Source organism: Rattus norvegicus, chromosome 14 (assembly GCF_021556685.1).
Source record: "Rattus norvegicus strain SHRSP/BbbUtx chromosome 14, alternate assembly SHRSP_T2T, whole genome shotgun sequence".
Taxonomy (NCBI): Eukaryota; Metazoa; Chordata; class Mammalia; order Rodentia; family Muridae; genus Rattus; species Rattus norvegicus.
Genome location: NC_141547.1, coordinates 30,365,010 through 30,385,196, shown reverse-complemented (window position 1 = coordinate 30,385,196; position 20,187 = coordinate 30,365,010). Strand labels below are relative to the sequence as shown.

At 37.5% G+C, this 20,187-nt stretch overlaps 1 pseudogene across 1 annotated transcript; it reads right to left on the bottom strand.

Annotated features, from left to right (window-relative positions):
• Nucleotides 1-1,096: 1,096 nt before the first annotated feature.
• Btf3l5 (basic transcription factor 3-like 5) lies at nucleotides 1,097-2,086 on the bottom strand (annotated as a pseudogene). The gene has a single exon (XR_015636980.1). The product of XR_015636980.1 is annotated as a basic transcription factor 3-like 5 (transcript).
• Nucleotides 2,087-20,187: the final 18,101 nt, after the last annotated feature.

Here is a 20,187-nt window from a genome sequence, read left to right as displayed (position 1 = left end):
ATTGTGTTGTGAACGTGGAATTGGAATGTGTGAAAAATAATTTCAGTACTGGATGTGGACACACAAATATGAGAAAATATAATTGCAGAGATTATGACAACATTTTTCTGTCATTAATGACACAGTATATGGAGTGAATAAGTGATGAAGCAGAACTCAGATGAATTAATTATCAATATATATTTACATGTAATGGCTCAATTGGCCTCTGTCTGAGAATGCTGTATAATAACTCCAATAGGGAAGTTTGGAACACAAGTTTTGCAACTGTCATTTATGACCATTTACTTCATGAGGCTTTGGGAAGGTGCAATAAATATAAAAGAAATTTCACCCTGCTATATAACCCAACAAAATTAGGTGCTTTAATAGGTTAAGCGAGTCAGTGCTAAATCAATACAAAAATAGATGATTTGGGTTCATAGGCTGGTCAGCCAAGTTTATTTCCCAGGTATAGGACTCCCTACAAAAAAGCAGTTAATATGCTCACCGAATCAGGAGGGTACCTTTATAGGCAAGAGGCAGCATGGAAATAGATCTCCTGGGTTGTAATTTCATCTGATAGGTAACGTTACATGCATTTAAGACCCAAATCAATCCACAGTATGTTTTGTTAAACACCAGGTAACGAGCTTCTTCTCATCACTGAACTGTAGGAACTACAAAGAACTGTATTAAGAGCATTGTAAAATTCCTAGAGAGTCATAAAGAGATGCAGGCCCCACATTTTTGCCAATAACAGTATTATCTGGGTCTATTAGGACATATCCAATTTTGTAGGTCACAGGTTTTAGAGGACTCTGCCTTGCCTTAATTCAATTGTATTTTACAATCTTCTTTAGACCACTTGGGATGCGCCTGTTCCAAACCCTCTTAACACACACAGTTGACCATGGTGTACTTGGGACATAATGATTACATAACAACAGGCCATGTCCTAGCTGTGCCTCCAAATAGTAGAGAAAGGGTTACAGAGCTGTATATTCCAGTGAATGGCTCCTGACAAACATGATCACCATGTATAGCAAGGATGCATAAAAAAGATATAGGTTTGTACAAAAATGTATTGAGTTGTTACCAGCTAACAAACATTTCATTTCTTCTTCTTTTTTTTTTGTAAAGATTTGCTTTATTTCTATTGGGGGAAGGGATACGATAGATATAACTGTTATCCAATCTGCTGTCCACTGTGTACACACATACCCACACACATACATATACATACACACCAAAAGTCCCCCCCAAAAAACAAAAACCACCCTCAACCTGTACCAATACTTCATATTTTGACCAAAAGAATCGATCCTGGGAAGAAGTGCAAAATGCAAAATCCAATGACCAAGAAATGCTGATAAAACAGCATCATTAATATACAAAATATTTATATTACGGAACTAATAACAGGTGATGTTCTCCATGTCTGTAAAACTTTGGAACAACAGAACTGATTGTTAAATCTAGTCCATGCCAGCTTCCAAAACCCAGAAGATTTTAGTTAGCTTCATTTTTTGATGCTTCATCAAAATTTTCTACAAGATCTGGAACATCATCATCCTCTTCATCAATGTCTTCTGGTTTGGGTGCTTTACTATCCAATACTTGTCGTGGGGACTGTTCAGCTAACTTTCTAAGGCTCGTTAAGCTGTCAGCACCAAGCTGACTTAGTATTCCAGGAAGCATTTCTGTGATTGGTTTGGCTTCTGCATGACCAGTAATTGCAAAGGTGTTAGCGGAGAGGGAAGCTTGGACTTTGGGATTGTTGAAATGAATAACTGTTCCATCCTCTTTAATCATGTTCACCTCTTCAATACCAGCTCTATTGTTCACAGCCAGTTTCTTTAGTGAACCCTGAAGCTTTTTGTCATCAGCAGTAGCTGTCCTATGCACCACCTTCTTCTTCCTGCGAGCTGTCCCCTTGCCCCCTATCCGGACCTGAGCTTGAAGCTTGGCTAACTTTTCTTGATTCATGCTGTTGGTAAATCTCATTCGGCTGTGTCCCTAGGCCTGGATATTCAGGATTTAGGGAAAGCAAACTCGAGATGTACTCCTCCATCCTTCTATGTGATCTGCACCTTTAAACTTACTCCATTCCAAAGCGGACCCTCGTCTTCCAAACTCTGAGGATAGGAGTCTATGTGATTCTCTTTTGCTCTGACTATTAGTCAAAGTCATTAAAGTTCAAGTGTGATGTGTTGGAGGCAAAATAATGTTACAGAGTTAGAAATCTAACCTCAACCTATTAAGGACAGTTTCGTGCTCACTCTTAGCACTGATCCTCCAAACAGAAACTCTGCCAGACACTCCAGCACAATGGTTCTCAACCTGTGGGTTGAGACCCATTTATGATTTGTAACAGTAACAACATTACAGTTATGAAGATATTTCTATGGCTGGGGTCACAATAACACGAGGAACTGTAGTAAAGGGCTGTAGCATTATCAAGGTTGAGATCCACTTGGTTAGAATACGGGGTGCTGAACTGTGACCTTATAAGTATATGAGGAGGACACAGAGTTGAATAAACATTTTGTTACATGATATTTCAGAAGTTGAGTGGACTTTGCTAATCATCCTGAATAAATAAATATTTCAGATTATCTTCTAAAGAATTTATACATATTAGTTTATATACAAAAAGAAGCAGAGTTGCTGAGGCAACCCTGTTTTTCAAAAACTTTAAAGGACTTTTAAGGAAGAACAATATCATCTTCCTAGAAAACTCCAAACACTTGTGAAGTATATAAATCATGCTTAGACTTGAAAAATACAAATCTCAGACCTTTGGCTTGGCATCACTTCCGGCTCTACATAAGTGAATGGCCTTGCATTCAGATCTGTGGTTGAATTAAGAGGTTTCTCTTATTCAAAATGGCTGCTGCATTGTCTTCTGAAACTTGTGTTCTTATCTGTTTCAATCACAGTCTCAGTATGCACCAATTGATATCATACAAGGTGGTTGATATTGTCTGAAATGTGTTACTGCCAATCCCATGTGCTAAAAGAGAACCTTAAAGAAAGCAGATGGATTTGTTCATTTTGACTTAAAATTGGGTCCTGATTCCCAGAAACACACCACTCTGTGTGTGTGTGTGTGTGTGTGTGTGTGCGTGCGCGCGCGTGAATGCGTGTGTGCGTGCATGTGTGCGTGTGCGTGTGTGTGTGTGTGTGTGTGTGTGTGTGTGTATGGCTGGATGAAAATAGGAACTCAAAAGATCAGTGAAGAGGACACATTATCAGGCAACAGGAATCAATGTCATGCTAGCAGGTGATAGGGATAAATATCAGGCTCAAGAAAGAGAATGGCTGTATGAAGACCATAAAAACAGTGCTGTTGTAATGACTGGGGAAATGGACAATCCAAGCTGCTCTTTGATTCTATAATTAGTTATAGGTGAAATAAATTCCTAGATACAAAGTGAAAACTTTGAAATCTTTACTGAAAATTGTTTGTATAACTTGAGATTAGGGAAACAGCTTTGAGCAAGAAACAAATTTTCAGAGAGGGGAAAATAAAGATATGCTGTCAACATTACATTAAACATGCCTTATGTTGATAAGCACCATAAATATAAATGAAGCCATAAGCCACATGCTCTATGGAGATATTTACAGCACATAAGGAACATAGAATTAGCATCCAAAGTAAAAAAAAAATTTAAAACTACACATCAAAGAGAAAATGACAACTTGATAGGAAAATGTGCCAACAGGAAAATATGTCTAAGAACTGGAAATACAAGAAATATCAGTCATCTCTGTTATCAGCCACAGAGAGGCAAATTAAAAGCACAATAAGATGCTACTTAATGCTCACCCTACTGGTATGATAAAAATGAAAATGTCTGACAATGTCAATCTTTGACAGTAATGTGAAGCATAATTAACACTTCTTACTACAGAGTTGGTTTAAATTAAAATATCACATAGAGGAACTTTTAGAATTATTGATAGAATTTTCTATTGCCATTAAGTCATATTAATTTAAAATAAGTAATAAAATATGGCACACATTCAATTCTTCAATCCTGTCTAACCTTGAGGGGAGGCATTCTCTGCTGCCTTGGTGCTGATGCATGTAAGTCTTAATGGCAAGTGAAATGTGGTAGAAATGTCATGTTTCAAGTCAAGCCATGCATGGATGAGTTACTATACAAGTCTCCACTCATTGTCTCACTCTCTTCAGGGATCTTGAGGTTCTAGTAATGAGAAGTCTCCTGTGTGATAAGGACATTGTGAATGGTCAGCAGGTATCTTTCCTTCAGTGTCCCCTGCACTGCTGCATGGTAGGCAAATCTCCAAGGGTTGTGCATCAAAATACTACAATTTTAGAATTATTTGTTGCTACTGCAAAACTAGTTTATCTTGACCAACAGTCTCTGTAATCCAGAGGTATATGTCCTATGCGTATACTTTAGGGACATTGTTACACAGGTGTAGAAGACAATCATACGGAAGTTTTAAACAATAGATGATCATAAGGTAATAAACTAGAGAAAGCTTAATATGTACTAAAACAATAAGAAGTTCACTATGCTCTGGTCAATGTAGTGGAGGATCAGTGAAAACAAACGAATCCATTTATTTTTCAATTAACATTAATTTTAATAGCTTATTATTAATGGAAACACTTAAGAACATGTAAAACAACACGCATTTCTTTGTATTTATGTGCCTCAAGCTCATGGACACACATAGGTAAAATTGTATTACTATTTTTCAGACATAGACATTTGATTTAAACTCATCAGGAATACATAGAGGCACGAGGTAGTATGGACTCTTTCTGAGAAAGGTTGAGCACAGATATAATGTCTTAATGGAGGTAGCAGTTATAATTCCATTTCTCATGCTGGGTAGTATATTGTGAGGATTTATATTATTTTTCTTATTTTATAATATTAATAAATTACTAATTATTTACATGAATATAAAATAGTCAAGAAGTTATGAACTATCTTTGGGAGTCATCTTTGTACTGTGGATTAACTAAGTACAAGAAGAAACCGTAGAGAAGAAACATATTTTTTTTTTTATTAACTTGAGTATTTCTTATATACATTTCAAGTGTTATTCCCTTTCCCGGTATCCGGGCAAACATCCCCCTCCCCCCTCCCCTTCCTTATGGGTGTTCCCCTCCCAACCCTCCCCCCATTGCCGCCCTCCCCCCACCAGTCTAGTTCACTGGGGGTTCAGTCTTAGCAGGACCCAGGGCTTCCCCTTCCACTGGTGCTCTTACTAGGATATTCATTGCTACCTATGAGGTCAGAGTCCAGGGTCAGTCCATGTATAGTCTTTGGGTAGGGGCTTAGTCCCTGGAAGCTCTGGTTGCTTGGCATTGTTGTACATATGGAGTCTCGAGCCCCTTCAAGCTCTTCCAGTTCTTTCTCTGATTCCTTCAACGGGGGTCCTATTCTCAGTTCAGTGGTTTGCTGCTGGCATTCGCCTCTGTATTTGCTGTATTCTGGCTGTGTCTCTTAGGAGCGATCTACATCCGGCTCCTGTCGGTCTGCACTTCTTTGCTTCATCCATCTTGTCTAATTGGGTGGCTATATATGTATGGGCCACATGTGGGGCAGACTCTGAATGGGTGTTCCTTCAGTCTCTGTTTTAATCCTTGCCTCTCTCTTCCCTGCCAAGGGTATTCTTGTTCCCCTTTTAAAGAAGGAGTGAAGCATTCACATTTTGATCATCCGTCTTGAGTTTCATTTGCTCTAGGCATCTAGGGTAATTCAAGCATTTGGGCTAATAGCCACTTATCAATGAGTGCATACCATGTATGTCTTTCTGTGATTGGGTTAGCTCACTCAGGATGATGTTTTCCAGTTCCAACCATTTGCCTACGAATTTCATAAAGTCGTTGTTTTTGATAGCTGAGTAATATTCCATTGTGTAGATGTACCACATTTTCTGTATCCACTCCTCTGTTGAAGGGCATCTGGGTTCTTTCCAGCTTCTGGCTATTATAAATAAGGCTGCAATGAACATAGTGGAGCACGTGTCTTTTTTATATGTTGGGGCATCTTTTGGGTATATGCCCAAGAGAGGTATAGCTGGATGAAACATATTTTTAGTAGGATAATTTTAAGTAAAGTTAGATGTTTTTTAGGAAACTTAGTAGAACATATCCCCAAAGATGATTAGTAGGAAGTATATAGAAATAGAGAAATTTTGTAAGATTACGAGATAATATAAAGTATTAATTTATATACAAATATGCAGATAACATACACATTTTAGTATGTTTATAAGAGTAAGTAAGCTGACAAAAAACTTCCCAAATTTCCATGGACGGACTCAACAGTCATGATTTTCTGTTAGTGTGGCATTACCATGTGCTGAGCAACAGCCTTTGTTTATCAACTCAGAGACTAAGGGACTTGAGTATCTCTCATCTTTGGTTTGGGTTCTATCAAGTTCCTTTTCATCATCTTTTCCCTTCATTTGGGGAAAAGCAAAAGGACCAGCTAACTCAGAAAGACTTCAGAGGTGAGCTAGGAAAGTCATTGGACCACATTCCAGAGCCCTAATCATAGAAGCATATACTAATGACTTCAAAGGGGAGAGCAAAAATCGTCTGCTGAATGCCTAGCTAAGCTTTGACACACCTTATCAAACATGAGAGGCTGGGATTTAATAATCGGTAATGGATCATCTTATTCAAACCTAGAGTTCTTAGATTGTCTTAGTGTTTTACCTCTGTGAACAGACATCATAACAACAAGTGGGACTTACATAGAACCTTTAACCCTACATGCAAGTGTATTTGGTATAGGAAGATATTTCCCACACTATCAAAATAAAACCTAAACACCAATCCAGCCACAAACTGTTTCATTGACAGTGGGGTCCTTCCTGAAAGATAGGATACTACAAAGTTGGCATAAAGCTTGTGGGAGTAACCAATCAGTATTCCATTTGACTTAAGGCCCACTCCATGAAATAGAAGTTGTCTTTGTCAGAGTTTTCTTCCTGTTTAACTGGGACTAGCTTAAGTTTCAGGGGTTTAGTCCATTAAACAGGAATCATAGCAGTGTGCAGGCAGACATGGTGCTAGAGAAGGAGCTAGGAGTTCTACATCTTTATCTGCAGGCAGCAGGAGACTGTGTCATACTGGGCATAGCTTAGACATATATAAGACCTCAAAGCCAACCTCCATAGTGACATCTTTCCTCTAACAAGGCCACACCTACTCTAATAGGGCTACACTTACTAATAATGCCACTCCCTATGGACCTAGTCTTCAAATACATAAATCTATAGGGATCATTCCTATTCAAACTACCACAGCACCCACACTTGACACTGCTTTGGTTATCCAGAATCTGACTAGATAACCCAGGTAAAACGTAATACTACTTTTTTTTATTAAAAGAACATAGCAATAAATGTACTCTTAATAGTATTCTGCAATACTCAAGGATCAGTTTCTTGCCTGCCATCATCACAGAAGCTTCCTCTTATAGCAGACAGGAGAGAATATTGAGATCCACGGCTAGACATTATACAGAGAGTCAGGGACCTTGGAACACTAAGCCCTAAAAGGGATGTCGCCATCAAATCCCTTCCCCAGGCTCACGTAACCCTGCTTAAGAGGAAGAAAGAGTACAACAGCCGAAGGAATGGAAGACACCAAAAAAACAAGGCCCTCTAAATGAGCATGATTCACTGCTAGAGGAACACTCAGAGACCTAGGCAGCATGCAGGGGACCTGCACTAGGTGGAGTATTAGAGTTAAAAAAGAAGGGAGCTCATTAGCCCACCCCTAACACAGAAGCACTCTCCCACTGAGCCAGGCTTGCAACTACAATTGAGTTTCATTAAGGGAGTCTTACTAGGGAAACAGCTACTGCTAAGGGTAGGCTGAATACCCAGCAGTTAAACGGACAACAGGAAACAGATTCAATGACATTGTTGGAGGTTCCTTGTCTTATAATGCAGTGTCAAGGATTTTCCCTCATTTCTTAATCATCTTATTACTTTTATTTTGATTTAATAATATATGTACATAACCGTACACATACAGACATGCACATACATACATACATGTGTGTGTGCATGTGCACACATTCTTTATTTTTACTCTACAAGTTCTTTGTGTATATCTTATGGATTCCTGTTTAGTCTTTTTACAGAATCCCTGCGTGTGAGGATGAGTGGGTCTCTGTTTCTTGTGCCTTTTCTTGGACTCCTTTCCTTCTGTTTGTTTGTTTTACTCAATGTCAACGTGTCAGTTTTGGTTTTTATCTTCTTATATTTTATTGGTATCCCCTAGAAACCTGAGCAAAAGTGTGTATGCAGATGAGAAAGAAGAACTGGGAGGAGTACAGGAAGCGAAAACTGAAATTAAGATATATTTTGGTTAGGGGAAGTACTTTACATAGAAAAGAGATTTAAAATAAAAATGTAAAAGTATTCAAAAATTCCAATAAATGAAAGATAAAATATAATTATAGAATACCAGATTTAAAGGTAAATAAGAAAATAAATAAAGTAGAAAGTTTATTATTATTAATTCTTGACAATTGAGTCCCAGAAGTCATATAGTACAAAGAGAGAACAAACTCTCAAAAAGTTTTGCTGTGGTCTTTGTATATATACTGAGTTAGGAGCATGTGTATACACACACACACAAATAATAAAAAAAACAAACCTTAGACTTTAAATCTGTCATCACTGGAAAATGGAATGTCACTGGAGAATACTGAACTTGATGCTGTCCTATTGTAGACTAGTCTTGTGCTGACTTCACTGGTTATGAAATTGTGAGTGAGAAATTTAATTTGTCTCTATTAGCTCTGTATTGAGCAGACAGTACAAGGAAAGACCAAGAAAGGACTATAGTTTATCCCAAGCCCTGCATATGCTCTTTCTAACTCATGGTAATTTATGTCTGGAGAGGTTCAAACTCCTTTGGAAGCAACATGTCGAGGTTTGAAATGGTTCTAACGTTCACCTGGCCCTTCTTAGCAGTTATGTAAGACTGATAACACCCTACCAAATCATTTAAATAGAGGTGATTATGTCAGTATTTAAGTAATATAGTCTAAGAGAGTTTTATTTATACATTTTAGGATGAAATCTTTAGAAGATGCTAATACATTTCAAAACCCAATATTTAGCCTTTTTGACATAAATGAGTTAGTGTAGCTATAGGTAACTTCACATTCCCTACTCGATGTATAGAACTGATTATTACTTTCACTCCAAATTCTTGCTTATCTAACCCTCAGCCACATTGTGGATTGTGACACAGAGATGCTTGTGGGGAAGGCTATGATCTCCTTTGATTTCTCTGAAGTATTATTATGATGAATCACAGTTGTCAATGATTTTAGAATAAGACAAATACAAAACTAATTTCATATCTACAATCCAGATGTGATTGGCTACGTATCATAAATCTTCCTTGAAAATATTCTCCAGTTCCGTTTCTGTCAATAAACAAAAGCAGTCTTCATAGTTCATTCCCCAAGAAAAACAATGAAATATAATTAGAAGAGAAGAGAAAGCACGTGGCTGATGCGAATCTAAAAATAACAGAAAATTCCTGGATCAAACTGGCTGCACGAATGAATCTTTGCTATTCTAAGGTGTGTAAATTGCAACTCTTTGCTTTCGATTTAGGGGCTCAATGCTTTGGGATAGCCATAAAATATTTTACCTTCACGCTCAATTTGACAATTAAACAATGCAGGGACGTGCTGTAGAAACAGAAGATTACTTACATCTTATTTGTTTCAAAGTTGTTGGAAATTCACTCAGAAAATATTGAAGGGAGAGTGATAATCATTATCATAGTACAATAAATATATGATTTTGATTTTTTGTTTTATTGACTACTGAGAGGTTTGGCCATGCATAAGCTGCAGTGCAAATAAAATACAGACATTGGTTTCAAATCAGATGTGCATTAGAAAGCTTTTCCCTAGAATAAACTAATTTTGACTCTGATACTAGAGAAGATATGTGAAAATATGTAAACAGTGTGTGTGTATGTGTGTGTGTGAGTGTGTGTGTATGTGTGCATGTGTTTGTGTGTATGTGTAGCATCTGTAAATTTTTTGAAAATGAAAATTAGCTGAGGAGTTCTATTACTTCTATTTGGAATTATTCAATGTGTTTCTTTTGTCTATGGTGTATCCATGATACTTTCTTTTACATACAAGTACAGCGATATCCACTATGCAAAATTACTGTATATTATAATATATTCTAAGTACAAATTAAGACACCTGGGCCAATTAAATTACAGAAAGCATAATATATCTCTTCCCAGAAGAAAAGCAAATATGTCTGGGATGAAATGTGTGAAGTCAAAAGTCTTACATTTTTCTCCTATTCTACATTACATTGTGCTATTGTTTATCTAGTCCATGTTTCCAAATGAAGCACACACAATATCATCATTAATAACACTTAGCACTTATATAGTGAATTCCATCTGCCTGGTTCTGAACAGACACATTAAATAATTAATGCATATTTAAAGAAGCCAGCAGAAGTATATAACTCAAGTCTGTGTGAGGATTCAATATTTTATTATTATATTTTTGATGATGCAGTTTAATTTGTTCCTAAAGAATATTTTTTACCTTGTCATATGAGAGAAATAATGTTCATGGTGGGCAAGTATATGAGGCTATAACTTGTTTTTACAGATGATTAAATGCTCGGTTGAAGCTGAGGCTTTGATGACTGTTGGAGCCATTTATGACCTCATATACTAGTCTGCTGAGGGACATTAGACCTTAAATAACATCAACCATGTGGTTTTACTCAAAGGAGAAGAAAGAAAATAAAATGCTCTTTCAGACGAAAAAACACATATAACGAACCCTATGGAAATGTCATAAATACACAGAGATGAAATTATATTTAGTAAAGTTCTGCAATAGATTTGGGAGCTAGGGTATCACTTGACGGCTGTCTGGGTAGCCCTTGGACAGAAATGTTATGAAGAAATTCTTTTATCTACAGTCATAAAAGGAGCATGGATTTTATAACAGGTCCTGGCAGCAGACACTGCGGTATGGAACACTCAAGATTCATACACAGAGACTGTGTGCTTACATGACTTATCTGATTATACTGAGAATGAACATAGATTCTTTAGCCTGACAACCTGACAAAACATATCTAAGAATGCCATTGGATGGCCAGTTTTGTGCAAGGATCTAAATATAGAGAGGGAAAATGTGGCCAGGAAGCTCTGAAGAAGTCAAAGGAAACTGCGCACATCACTATCAAATGCATCTTGCAGAACACATATATTATTGATTCTCAGGTTGTCACTTAAACATGTTCCATAGGACTCTCATCTATTCTATTATATTGCTGACTTCTATGTGTACATCTGAAGTCAAAGTTCTCTGATTAAAAAAAGAAGAAGAGGAAGCTAGGAGGAACATAATTTGTGAAAGAATGTGAATGAAGAACTTATAATAATACGTATGAAAAAAGTACAAGAAAAAAGGAAAGGGCTGTATTGGCTCAGATTAATTCTATGCATGTAAAAGTGCCATTGTGAAAGTTTCTGGTTTCATGAAATAATATATGATAATAAAATCATAATAACATAGTAAATATGGGATTACATACTTTACAGTAAGAAAATAGTGAATTATATGCCATGCCTTATTTACTCATTACAGTCCTATCAAGAAAATTTGATCATTATTAATTTATAGATTTAGGAACTGAGATATTACAGTTATGGTTTTGATAGGAAATCTCCTTCACAGGTGTTGCTTGATTCTGTTTCTTTTTAGGAGATTCTGTACATTTTAGAACCTGAGCTAAGCTGGAAGATGTCTACTGCTGTGTACTTTGAAGATTATAGAAGGTCAGTTATTTCCTTCTTCCTCGCTGATTCCTGGTCACTGTGATGCAAGTTCTTTCTTCTGCCACACCCTTTCCTGTGATGGACAGATGTCTCTGGAAGTTTGACTTAATAAAACGTGTCCACTTTGTTTCTGTCAGGTATTTCATTTTGACCAATAAATAATAACTAATATAATGAGTCTCTGAGGAGAAGGGATCTACGTGTAAACTCAGTAGGTCTAATTCCTGTGGCTTGGCTTTTAATAAAATGACCAAGTTTTAGAAATTAGAGTTCTGATTTTCTGTCTTTCACTAACTTGAGGATACATTGCATGGATCAGTCATCACAAAATATTTTGTATGAGAAAAAGTGGAGTACTGGATAGAAAAGATTGAGCTGAGACTCCACATTCGTATTTCTCTGATTAGACTTACTATAACCAGTTTGATCATTTTGTCCTAGGGAGGGATTCCTGAAGTTACTAATGCAAACCTTTATGTATTGAAGAGATTTAAATAAACTGCCAATAGCCCTAAAGTGAGGTGTAAGAACTTAGATGTGAATTCCTTTATTTTGCAATTTGATACAGCTTTATGGCACTCTAGTGAGAGAAGGCGACATTTCTCTATCCCCAGCATCAGAACAAGGTTCCTAAAGATAAACCAATAATTGAACCAATGGTCCTATTACTAATTTCTACCACAGTAAGACCCATTTCAACGAATAGCATTGCATCTAATACCTGGTATTTACTAGCCTCCCAGGAAAGCCTGATCATCTGCATGATTCACTTAATGGTGTGAACTCATTTAGCCTTCATGACAATCATGTCACACAGATACAGCTGCTTACAATTTACATATGAGGAAACTAAGGAACAGAGTTTACAGAACCCATTCTAGGTTATTCCACAGGTTATTATTGAAAGCCACTAATTTTTTCACATCCAATTCTGAGTCTACTCAAACATCAATGTTTCTGAGCACTGTTTCTTTAGTGTATTACTAGTGGTTTTAAGTAATAGTCAGTGTTTAATGCTAATAGATATTTTCTGATCCCAATGGTATATGTAAATTTTAAGGATACACGGTATAAGGATTTCCTAAGAAACACTTTAAATGGTCTATCAGTAACATCATAGTTTACTCCTTATGCTTAATTTCACTGAAGTTATTTGAAATGGTTGAATGTTTTCTGAACTAAAAATATTGTGCCTGCATTAAATAATGCCAATTTATTTCATTAGTTCTTTGTATAGAGGAATAAACACCCATGAAATGATTTTTCCCCTCATTCAAATTTTTCTGATACTGCAAGGGCATTAATTTGGCTTCTGTGATGTATCTACTTGAAGGAACAATATTGGATCATTATCAGTTATTAACATATACTTAGGCATTTTAGAGGCTTATAGAGCAAAACTTGCACATAAAATTGACACCATGAATAACAAGTAAGTTAGCAATCATTTTTATTTATATAGATCCCTTCACGAAACAGTTCTGCATTGGCCTATTTTCCTGTAATTATTGTAATTTTTTGGTTATCATATAGAGAAATGGGCTCCTTTCCTGTGATGTTTTCCATATCCATATTGTTATGCTTTGACCTTATTTAATGCTTTCCCACTGTTCTTCCCATTTCTCTCTCGAGTTTCCATGTTTCCCGCATCCTCTCTTGTTCTCAAAAAGGGCATTCTGGCAGCAAAATGTTAAAGATGCAAATTTGATTCCATAGACAGATGTGTTAACCCCACTGGCATTGCAGTTAACATTAACTGCATTCTACTGATAATTTGTTGGGTGACTCTGCTTAGCAGTGCACATGGAAGTCTCATAATATGTTCCTTAATTTCCTGAGGCTCAATAGGAGGAGGTGTGTGTGTGTGTGTGTGTGTGTGTGTGTGTGTGTGTGATATCTAAGTATTTCACTTAGAAACTTGAACCTCCTTTCAAACAGGTGCTCAATGAATGCAGTGGAAAGGCAGCATATTTTAAGGGACAAGATTAATTAACCCTTGATGTACACGCCTAACATAAAGATAGAAGTTGTATGTTGAGGAACTCAAACGTATTGGGTATAAACTTGTATACACTGAGAGCACTGATCTTCTTGTCTATTGATTCGCTTTGTAGAGATCTTGTGCAGGTGTCTGAGTTTGGGTTTTACTGCTCTGCAGAGACACCATGACCACGACAACTTTTATAAAGGACAACATTTAATTGGGGCAGGCGTAGAGGTTCAGAGGTTCAGTCCATTATTATCAAGGCAGGAGGATGAAGCTTCCAGGCAAGCACGGTGCAGGAGGAGCTGAGAGTTCTACATCTTTTTCTAAGGGCAAACAGGAAAAGACTAACTTCCAGGCAGTTAGTATGCTTTTTTTTTAAAATTTATTCCTTAATCTTTTTTATTGGTTATTTTATTTATTTACATTTCAAATGTTATCCCCCTTCCGAGTTTTCCCTTCACAAGTTCTATATCCCCTCCTCTCTCCTTCTGCCACTATGAGGGTGCACCACCACCCACCCACCCACTCCTGCCTCAGCAGCCTAGCAGTCCCCTATCCTGGGCCATCAAGCCTCCACAGGACCAAGGGGCTTGCCTTCCAGTGATGCTAGATAAAGCAATCCTGTGCTAAATATCCAACTAGAGCCAAGAGTATCTCCTGTGGACTCTTTGGTTGGTAGTTTAGTCCTTGGGAGCACTGGGGGGTCTGGTTGATTGTTCTTCCTATGAGGTTGCAAACCCCTTCAGCTCCTACAGTCCTTGCCCTAACTTTCCCAATAGGATCCCTGTGCTCAGTCCAAGGTTTGGCCATGCACCTCTGCATCTGTAAAGATCCAGTTCTGGCAGAGCCAGCTATACTGGGCTCCTATCAGCAAGCACTTCTAGACATCAGTGATAGTATCTAGGTTTGGGGTCAGCAGATAGGATGGATCCTCAGGTGGGGCAGTGTCTCTATGTTCTTTCCTTCAGTTTCTGCTCCATTCTTTGTCCCTGCATTTCCTTTTGAGAGGAGGAATTCTGGATTAATATTTTTGAGGTGGGTGGGTGGCCACATCACTCAATTGGTGGCCCATTCTATCTACTGGATATGGTCTCTACAGGTTCTCTCTCCCCATTGTTGGGTATTTCGACTAAAGCCCTCCCTGTTGGGTCCTGGGAACCTCTTTGGTTCCTGGTATCTGAGACTTTCTAGTGGCTATCCCAAGTTCTCCTTCCCCCACTGCTACACACCTACTATCAAATTCCTGACCCTCTATATGTCTAACCAATCTCCTCCCATATCTGATCTGCCACCCCTTTTACCTCCATTATTCTCTCCCTCCCAGATCCCTCTCTCCCTCTACTTCCTGGAGATGATTTTCCTCCTGCTACTGAGTAGTACTGTAGCATCCACACTTTGGTGTGATCTTTCTTTTTGAGTTTCATGTGAATTAGGAGTTGTATCGTTGGTATTGCGAGCTTCTTTTTGCCTAATATCCATTTATCAGAGTACATACCATGTGGGTTCATTTGTGACTGGGTTACCTCACTCAGGTAATATTTTCAAGTTCCATCCATTTGCCTATGAATTTCATGAGGTCATTGTTTTTGATAGCTGAGCAGTACTCCATTGTGTAAATGTACCACATTTTTTGTATCCATTCCTCTGTTGAGGGATATCTGGGTTCTTTCCTACTTATAAGGCTGCGACGAACATAGTGGAACATGTGTCTTGAAGCATTTTGGGGCATATGCTCAGGAGTGGTGTAGCTGGGTCCTCAGGTAGTACAATGTCCAATTTTCTAAGGACCCTTCAGACTGATTTCCAGTGTAGTTTGTTGTACCAGCTTGTAATCCCACCAAAAATGGAGGAGTGTTCCTCTTTCTTCACATCCTCGCCATCATCTGCTGTCACTTGAGTTTTTGATCTTAGTCATTCTGACTGGTATGAGGTGGAATCTCAGGGTTGTTTTGATTTGCATTTTGCTAATGACTAAGGATGTTGAACTTTTCTTTCGGTACTTCTCAGCCATTTGATAGTCCTCAGCTGAGATTTCTTTGTTTAACTCTGTACCCCATTTTAATAGGGTTATTTGACTCTCTGTTGTCTTACTTCTTGAGTTCTTTGTATATATTGGATATTAGCCCTCTATTGGATGTGGGGTTGGTAAAGATCTTTTCTCAATCTGTTGGTTGCTGTTTTGTCCTAGTGACAGTGTCCTTTGCCTTATAGAAGCTTTTCAATTTTAGGAGGTCTAATTTGTCAATTCTTGATCTTAGAGCCATTGGTGTTCTGTTCAGAATTTCCCCAATGTCTATGTTTTCTGGGTTCTTTTCCACTTTCTTTTCTATTTAGCATATCTGGTTCTGTGTGGCGGTTCTTGATCCACTTTGACTTGAGCTTTGTACAAGGCAGGGAGGGGTGGGTGGTTGGGTGGGAGAACACCTTCATAGAAGAAAGATTGGGAGGATGGGTTAGGGGGTTTATGGATTGGAAACTGGGAAAAGGGATAGCATTTGAAATGTAATTTTAAAAAACCCAATTAAAAAAAAGGGAAAGGAAAGAATGGGTCAATTTGCATTCCTTTACATGCTGAGCAATAGTTGGACCAGCATCATTTGTTGAAAATGCTGTCCTTTTGTTACTGGATGGCTTTGGCTCCTTGTCAAAGATCAAGTGACCATAGGGGTGTGGGTCATTTCTGGGTCTTCAGTTGATCTACCTGCTTTTCTCTGTACCAATACCATACAATTTTTTATCTCGATTACTTTATAATACAGCTTGAGGTAAGGGATGGTGATTCCCCAGAAGTTCTTTTATTATTGAGAATGGTTTTTGCTATTCTGGAGTTTTTGTTATTCTTGATAAACTTGAGAATTAATCTTTTTATCTCTGAGAAGAAATGAGTTGTAATTTTGATGGAGATTGCATTTAATCTGTAGATTGCTTTAGGTAAGATGACCACTTTTACTATATTAATCCTGTCAATCCATGAGCATGGGAGATCTTTCCATCTTCTGAGGTCTTCTTCAATTTCTTTCTTCAGAGACTTGAAGTTCTTGTCATACAGATCTTTCACTTGCTGGGTTAGCGTCACACCAATATATTTCATATTATTTGTGACTATTGTAAAGGATGTCCTTTCCTTAATTTCTTTCTCAGCCCATTTATCCTTTGAGTAGACGAAAGCTATTGATTTGTTTGACTCAATTTATTTTTACATTCCAGATTTTATCCCCATCCCAGTCCACCCTGTGCCTGTTCCATACCCCATACCTTCTCCATGTTCTCCCATCTCCAAGAAGATGTTTGCCCTCATCCACACAAGGCCTCCCCGCTTCCTATGGCCTCAAGTCTCTTGAGATTTAGGTGCATCTTTTCTGACTGAATCCAGATCCAGCAGTCCTCTGCTATTTGCATGTTGAGGGCCTCATCTCAGTTGGTATATGGTGCCTGGTTGGCATCTCACGGTCTGAGAAATCCCGTGGGTTCCAAGTTAATTGAGACTGCTGGTTTCCCTATAGGATTTCCCCTCCTAATCAGCTTCTTTCAGCTTTTCCTTAATTCAATCACAGGGGTCACCAGCTTCTGTTCATTGGTTGGGTGTAAATATCTGCACCTGACCCTTTCAGCTGCTTGTTGGGCCTTTCAGAGAGCAGTTATGAAAGGCTTCTGTTTATATGCCCAGCATAACCTCAGTGATGGGATTAGGTCTTGGGGACTCCCCTGGAGCTGGATCCCAATTTGGGCCTGTCGCTGGACATCATTTTCCTGAGGTTCTTCTCCATTTTTATTCCTGCAGATATTTCAGACAGGAACAATTCTGGGTCAGAGTCTTTGATTAGGGGATGGCAACCCTATCCTACCACTTGATACCCTGTCTTTCCCCTGAAGATACCACAGCCTGTAGGATGAGGGTCTTAAAAACCACATCCACAGTGACACGCTTCCTTCAACAAACCCGTATTTCTTAATCGTGCTACCTCCTGGGTCAACCATATTCAAATCACCACAACAAGTAATAATGGAAACTTATTATTTCATGAATGCAATGGCCATGTCATGTCAAGGAGACAGCACACTTTCCTATATAAAATGTTATTTAGGGTGTAATATGCAGGTTATTTGTTTACTTATTTATTTATTTTTACAAGTTATTATGACAATGAATACAAAGTGTTGAGGGCCTTAAGCAATATGCCTTTTTAAACAACAATTCTGAGATAGTGACTAGTTGTCATTCTAATTTTCGTGGCTTCCATTATTAGATTATAGGCGAATAGATAAGTTGGTACGGTTTCCATGGGGCACATTGTCTTTTCTACATACATTTTTTAAATCTCCTTTATGGCTATGTTGGTCATATGATGTTCTTATTGGTAGTACAGAGTGCTACTAATTGTCAACACAATTCCATTAGAATCTTTTAAGTATATATCTGCAGTTCTGATGAAGCCCAGCCAAGGCATTATGAAGAGAAATGCTGTACTACTGTATCAAAGGAATATTCTTGAAATGCCTTCAGATATCTTAGGGAACAAACCATCAAACCCCTAATTCTATGTTCTCTAGAAAGTCCAGTTTCTAGAGATAATGGTATAGAAGGAAGCATAGTCACTTTTCTCAGTCCAAATTCAGAACTTAAAATCTAAGAAATGTAGTAAATGTTTTGTTTTTATGCCATAGATTCAAGGAGAGAATAAGCTCTTTCAAAGTTTGAATAAGGAAAACAGGAGGCAGTCTGTCATTAGGGTTTAATAATTCTGAAAATGTTACAACAAGAAATAGTTGCTAATACCCATTTTCTGGAATGACTTATTAGCTTCAGTTTGGTTTTGTATGTGGAGAATGGCAACTCCAAGGGAGACTAAGCTGACCCTACTTTCTAACTATGTCTATTTAATTTTGCTTTTGTTTTATGCTTTTCTACCTATTTTGAATGATTCTCATTTTGCAAATATTACTATTTTAAAAGCTCTTGGGGTTTTCCTGAGAATTAGTTTAAGTTCATTACACAAACATACTCAAAACCACTTCTCAGTTGTTTAGAATACATACCTACCCCTAGAAAGTGTGTTGCTGTCAGCAAAACCCAAGTTTAACGTGCCATGAGTCCTTTTATTCAGCTAAAGACACCACTGAATGCTTCTTGATTCCTTACAGAAGTACTCAGAGACCCTGGATTTAAGCTTAGTCATGAATAAACATATCAATATTAGCTGTTGTCAATGTACTTTTTCTCATTTGCCAGATAACTCCAGTCACACCCATTTACAATGAGAGCTAAAGGTATGGATGAGAATAAGTCCAACATCTAGACCCATTTTAGCTTTTCATAGCATCACATCTTTTAGTATCTTTGTGGGCAGAGAAATACATGATTATCACAACGAGGAATGCATGTTCACTACCCTCACAAAAGCAATTGCTAAAGTTGTAAGATACAGTACACAGATACGAAGACAGAGTCAGCAAGCTTAGATCTTCTGTGTAAACATTTTACTTTAGAGACTGATATGCTTATAACCTATCGTATACACTTAAATACTGATTAAATAAAAACTTCATCTTTATTGTCCTTGTCAATAGACCAGCAAATGTCAAGACAGCATTGAAGACATATGCTAAGTTTCCTTGTTTGAAAAACAAAATTACCTATCTTCAGACTGGTTCTATTTGCCAATAGAAACACTGCTGAGTAGAAAAGTTTGGTTTAGTCCATTAAAAATATCTCATTATCTTTTACAGGCATAAACTCTTTTCTTATCCTATATGTGGTTGAATGAGCTATTATTAGTCATAACAAATCACAAAGATATTTTCAACCCCATAAAATGTTAAGCACATCTTATAAAGAAGGGAAGAGTACATTTGATCAATAAGGATTTTCCTTAAAAATCAACTCAAGGTCATAGATAATTTTTAGGGATAATACAGATAGACTGTAGTATATGTCTTAGATGTTTCTGAAGATGTCATGTAGAAAAACATACCCTTGACATAAAAGTCTTCTATATTTCCTTTACATACATAATAGTTGAAATTTATGAGACCCTTTCAGCATCTGTGGTTTTTTATTTCCCCAAGTGGTCACTAAAGATAAATTAATTAATATTAAAGGACAGAAATATAATACTTTCGGTGACTTTCAACCCTGAGAGCAAAACCCATTAGTAGCTATAGATTTTTCTTTGTGGCAATGAGCTAGTGTATAATCAATTTGTGTTAGTCTAATAATATATATTAAGATAGTCACCCTCTCTGTGTCTGTGTTCCTTTTTCCAATCAGAGTTTCTATCAGACTGCACATTAAGATATGGAGCATAAACTGAGTCGCAAGTGTTATAAATCAATGCCTTGTGTCTGACCCTTATCACAT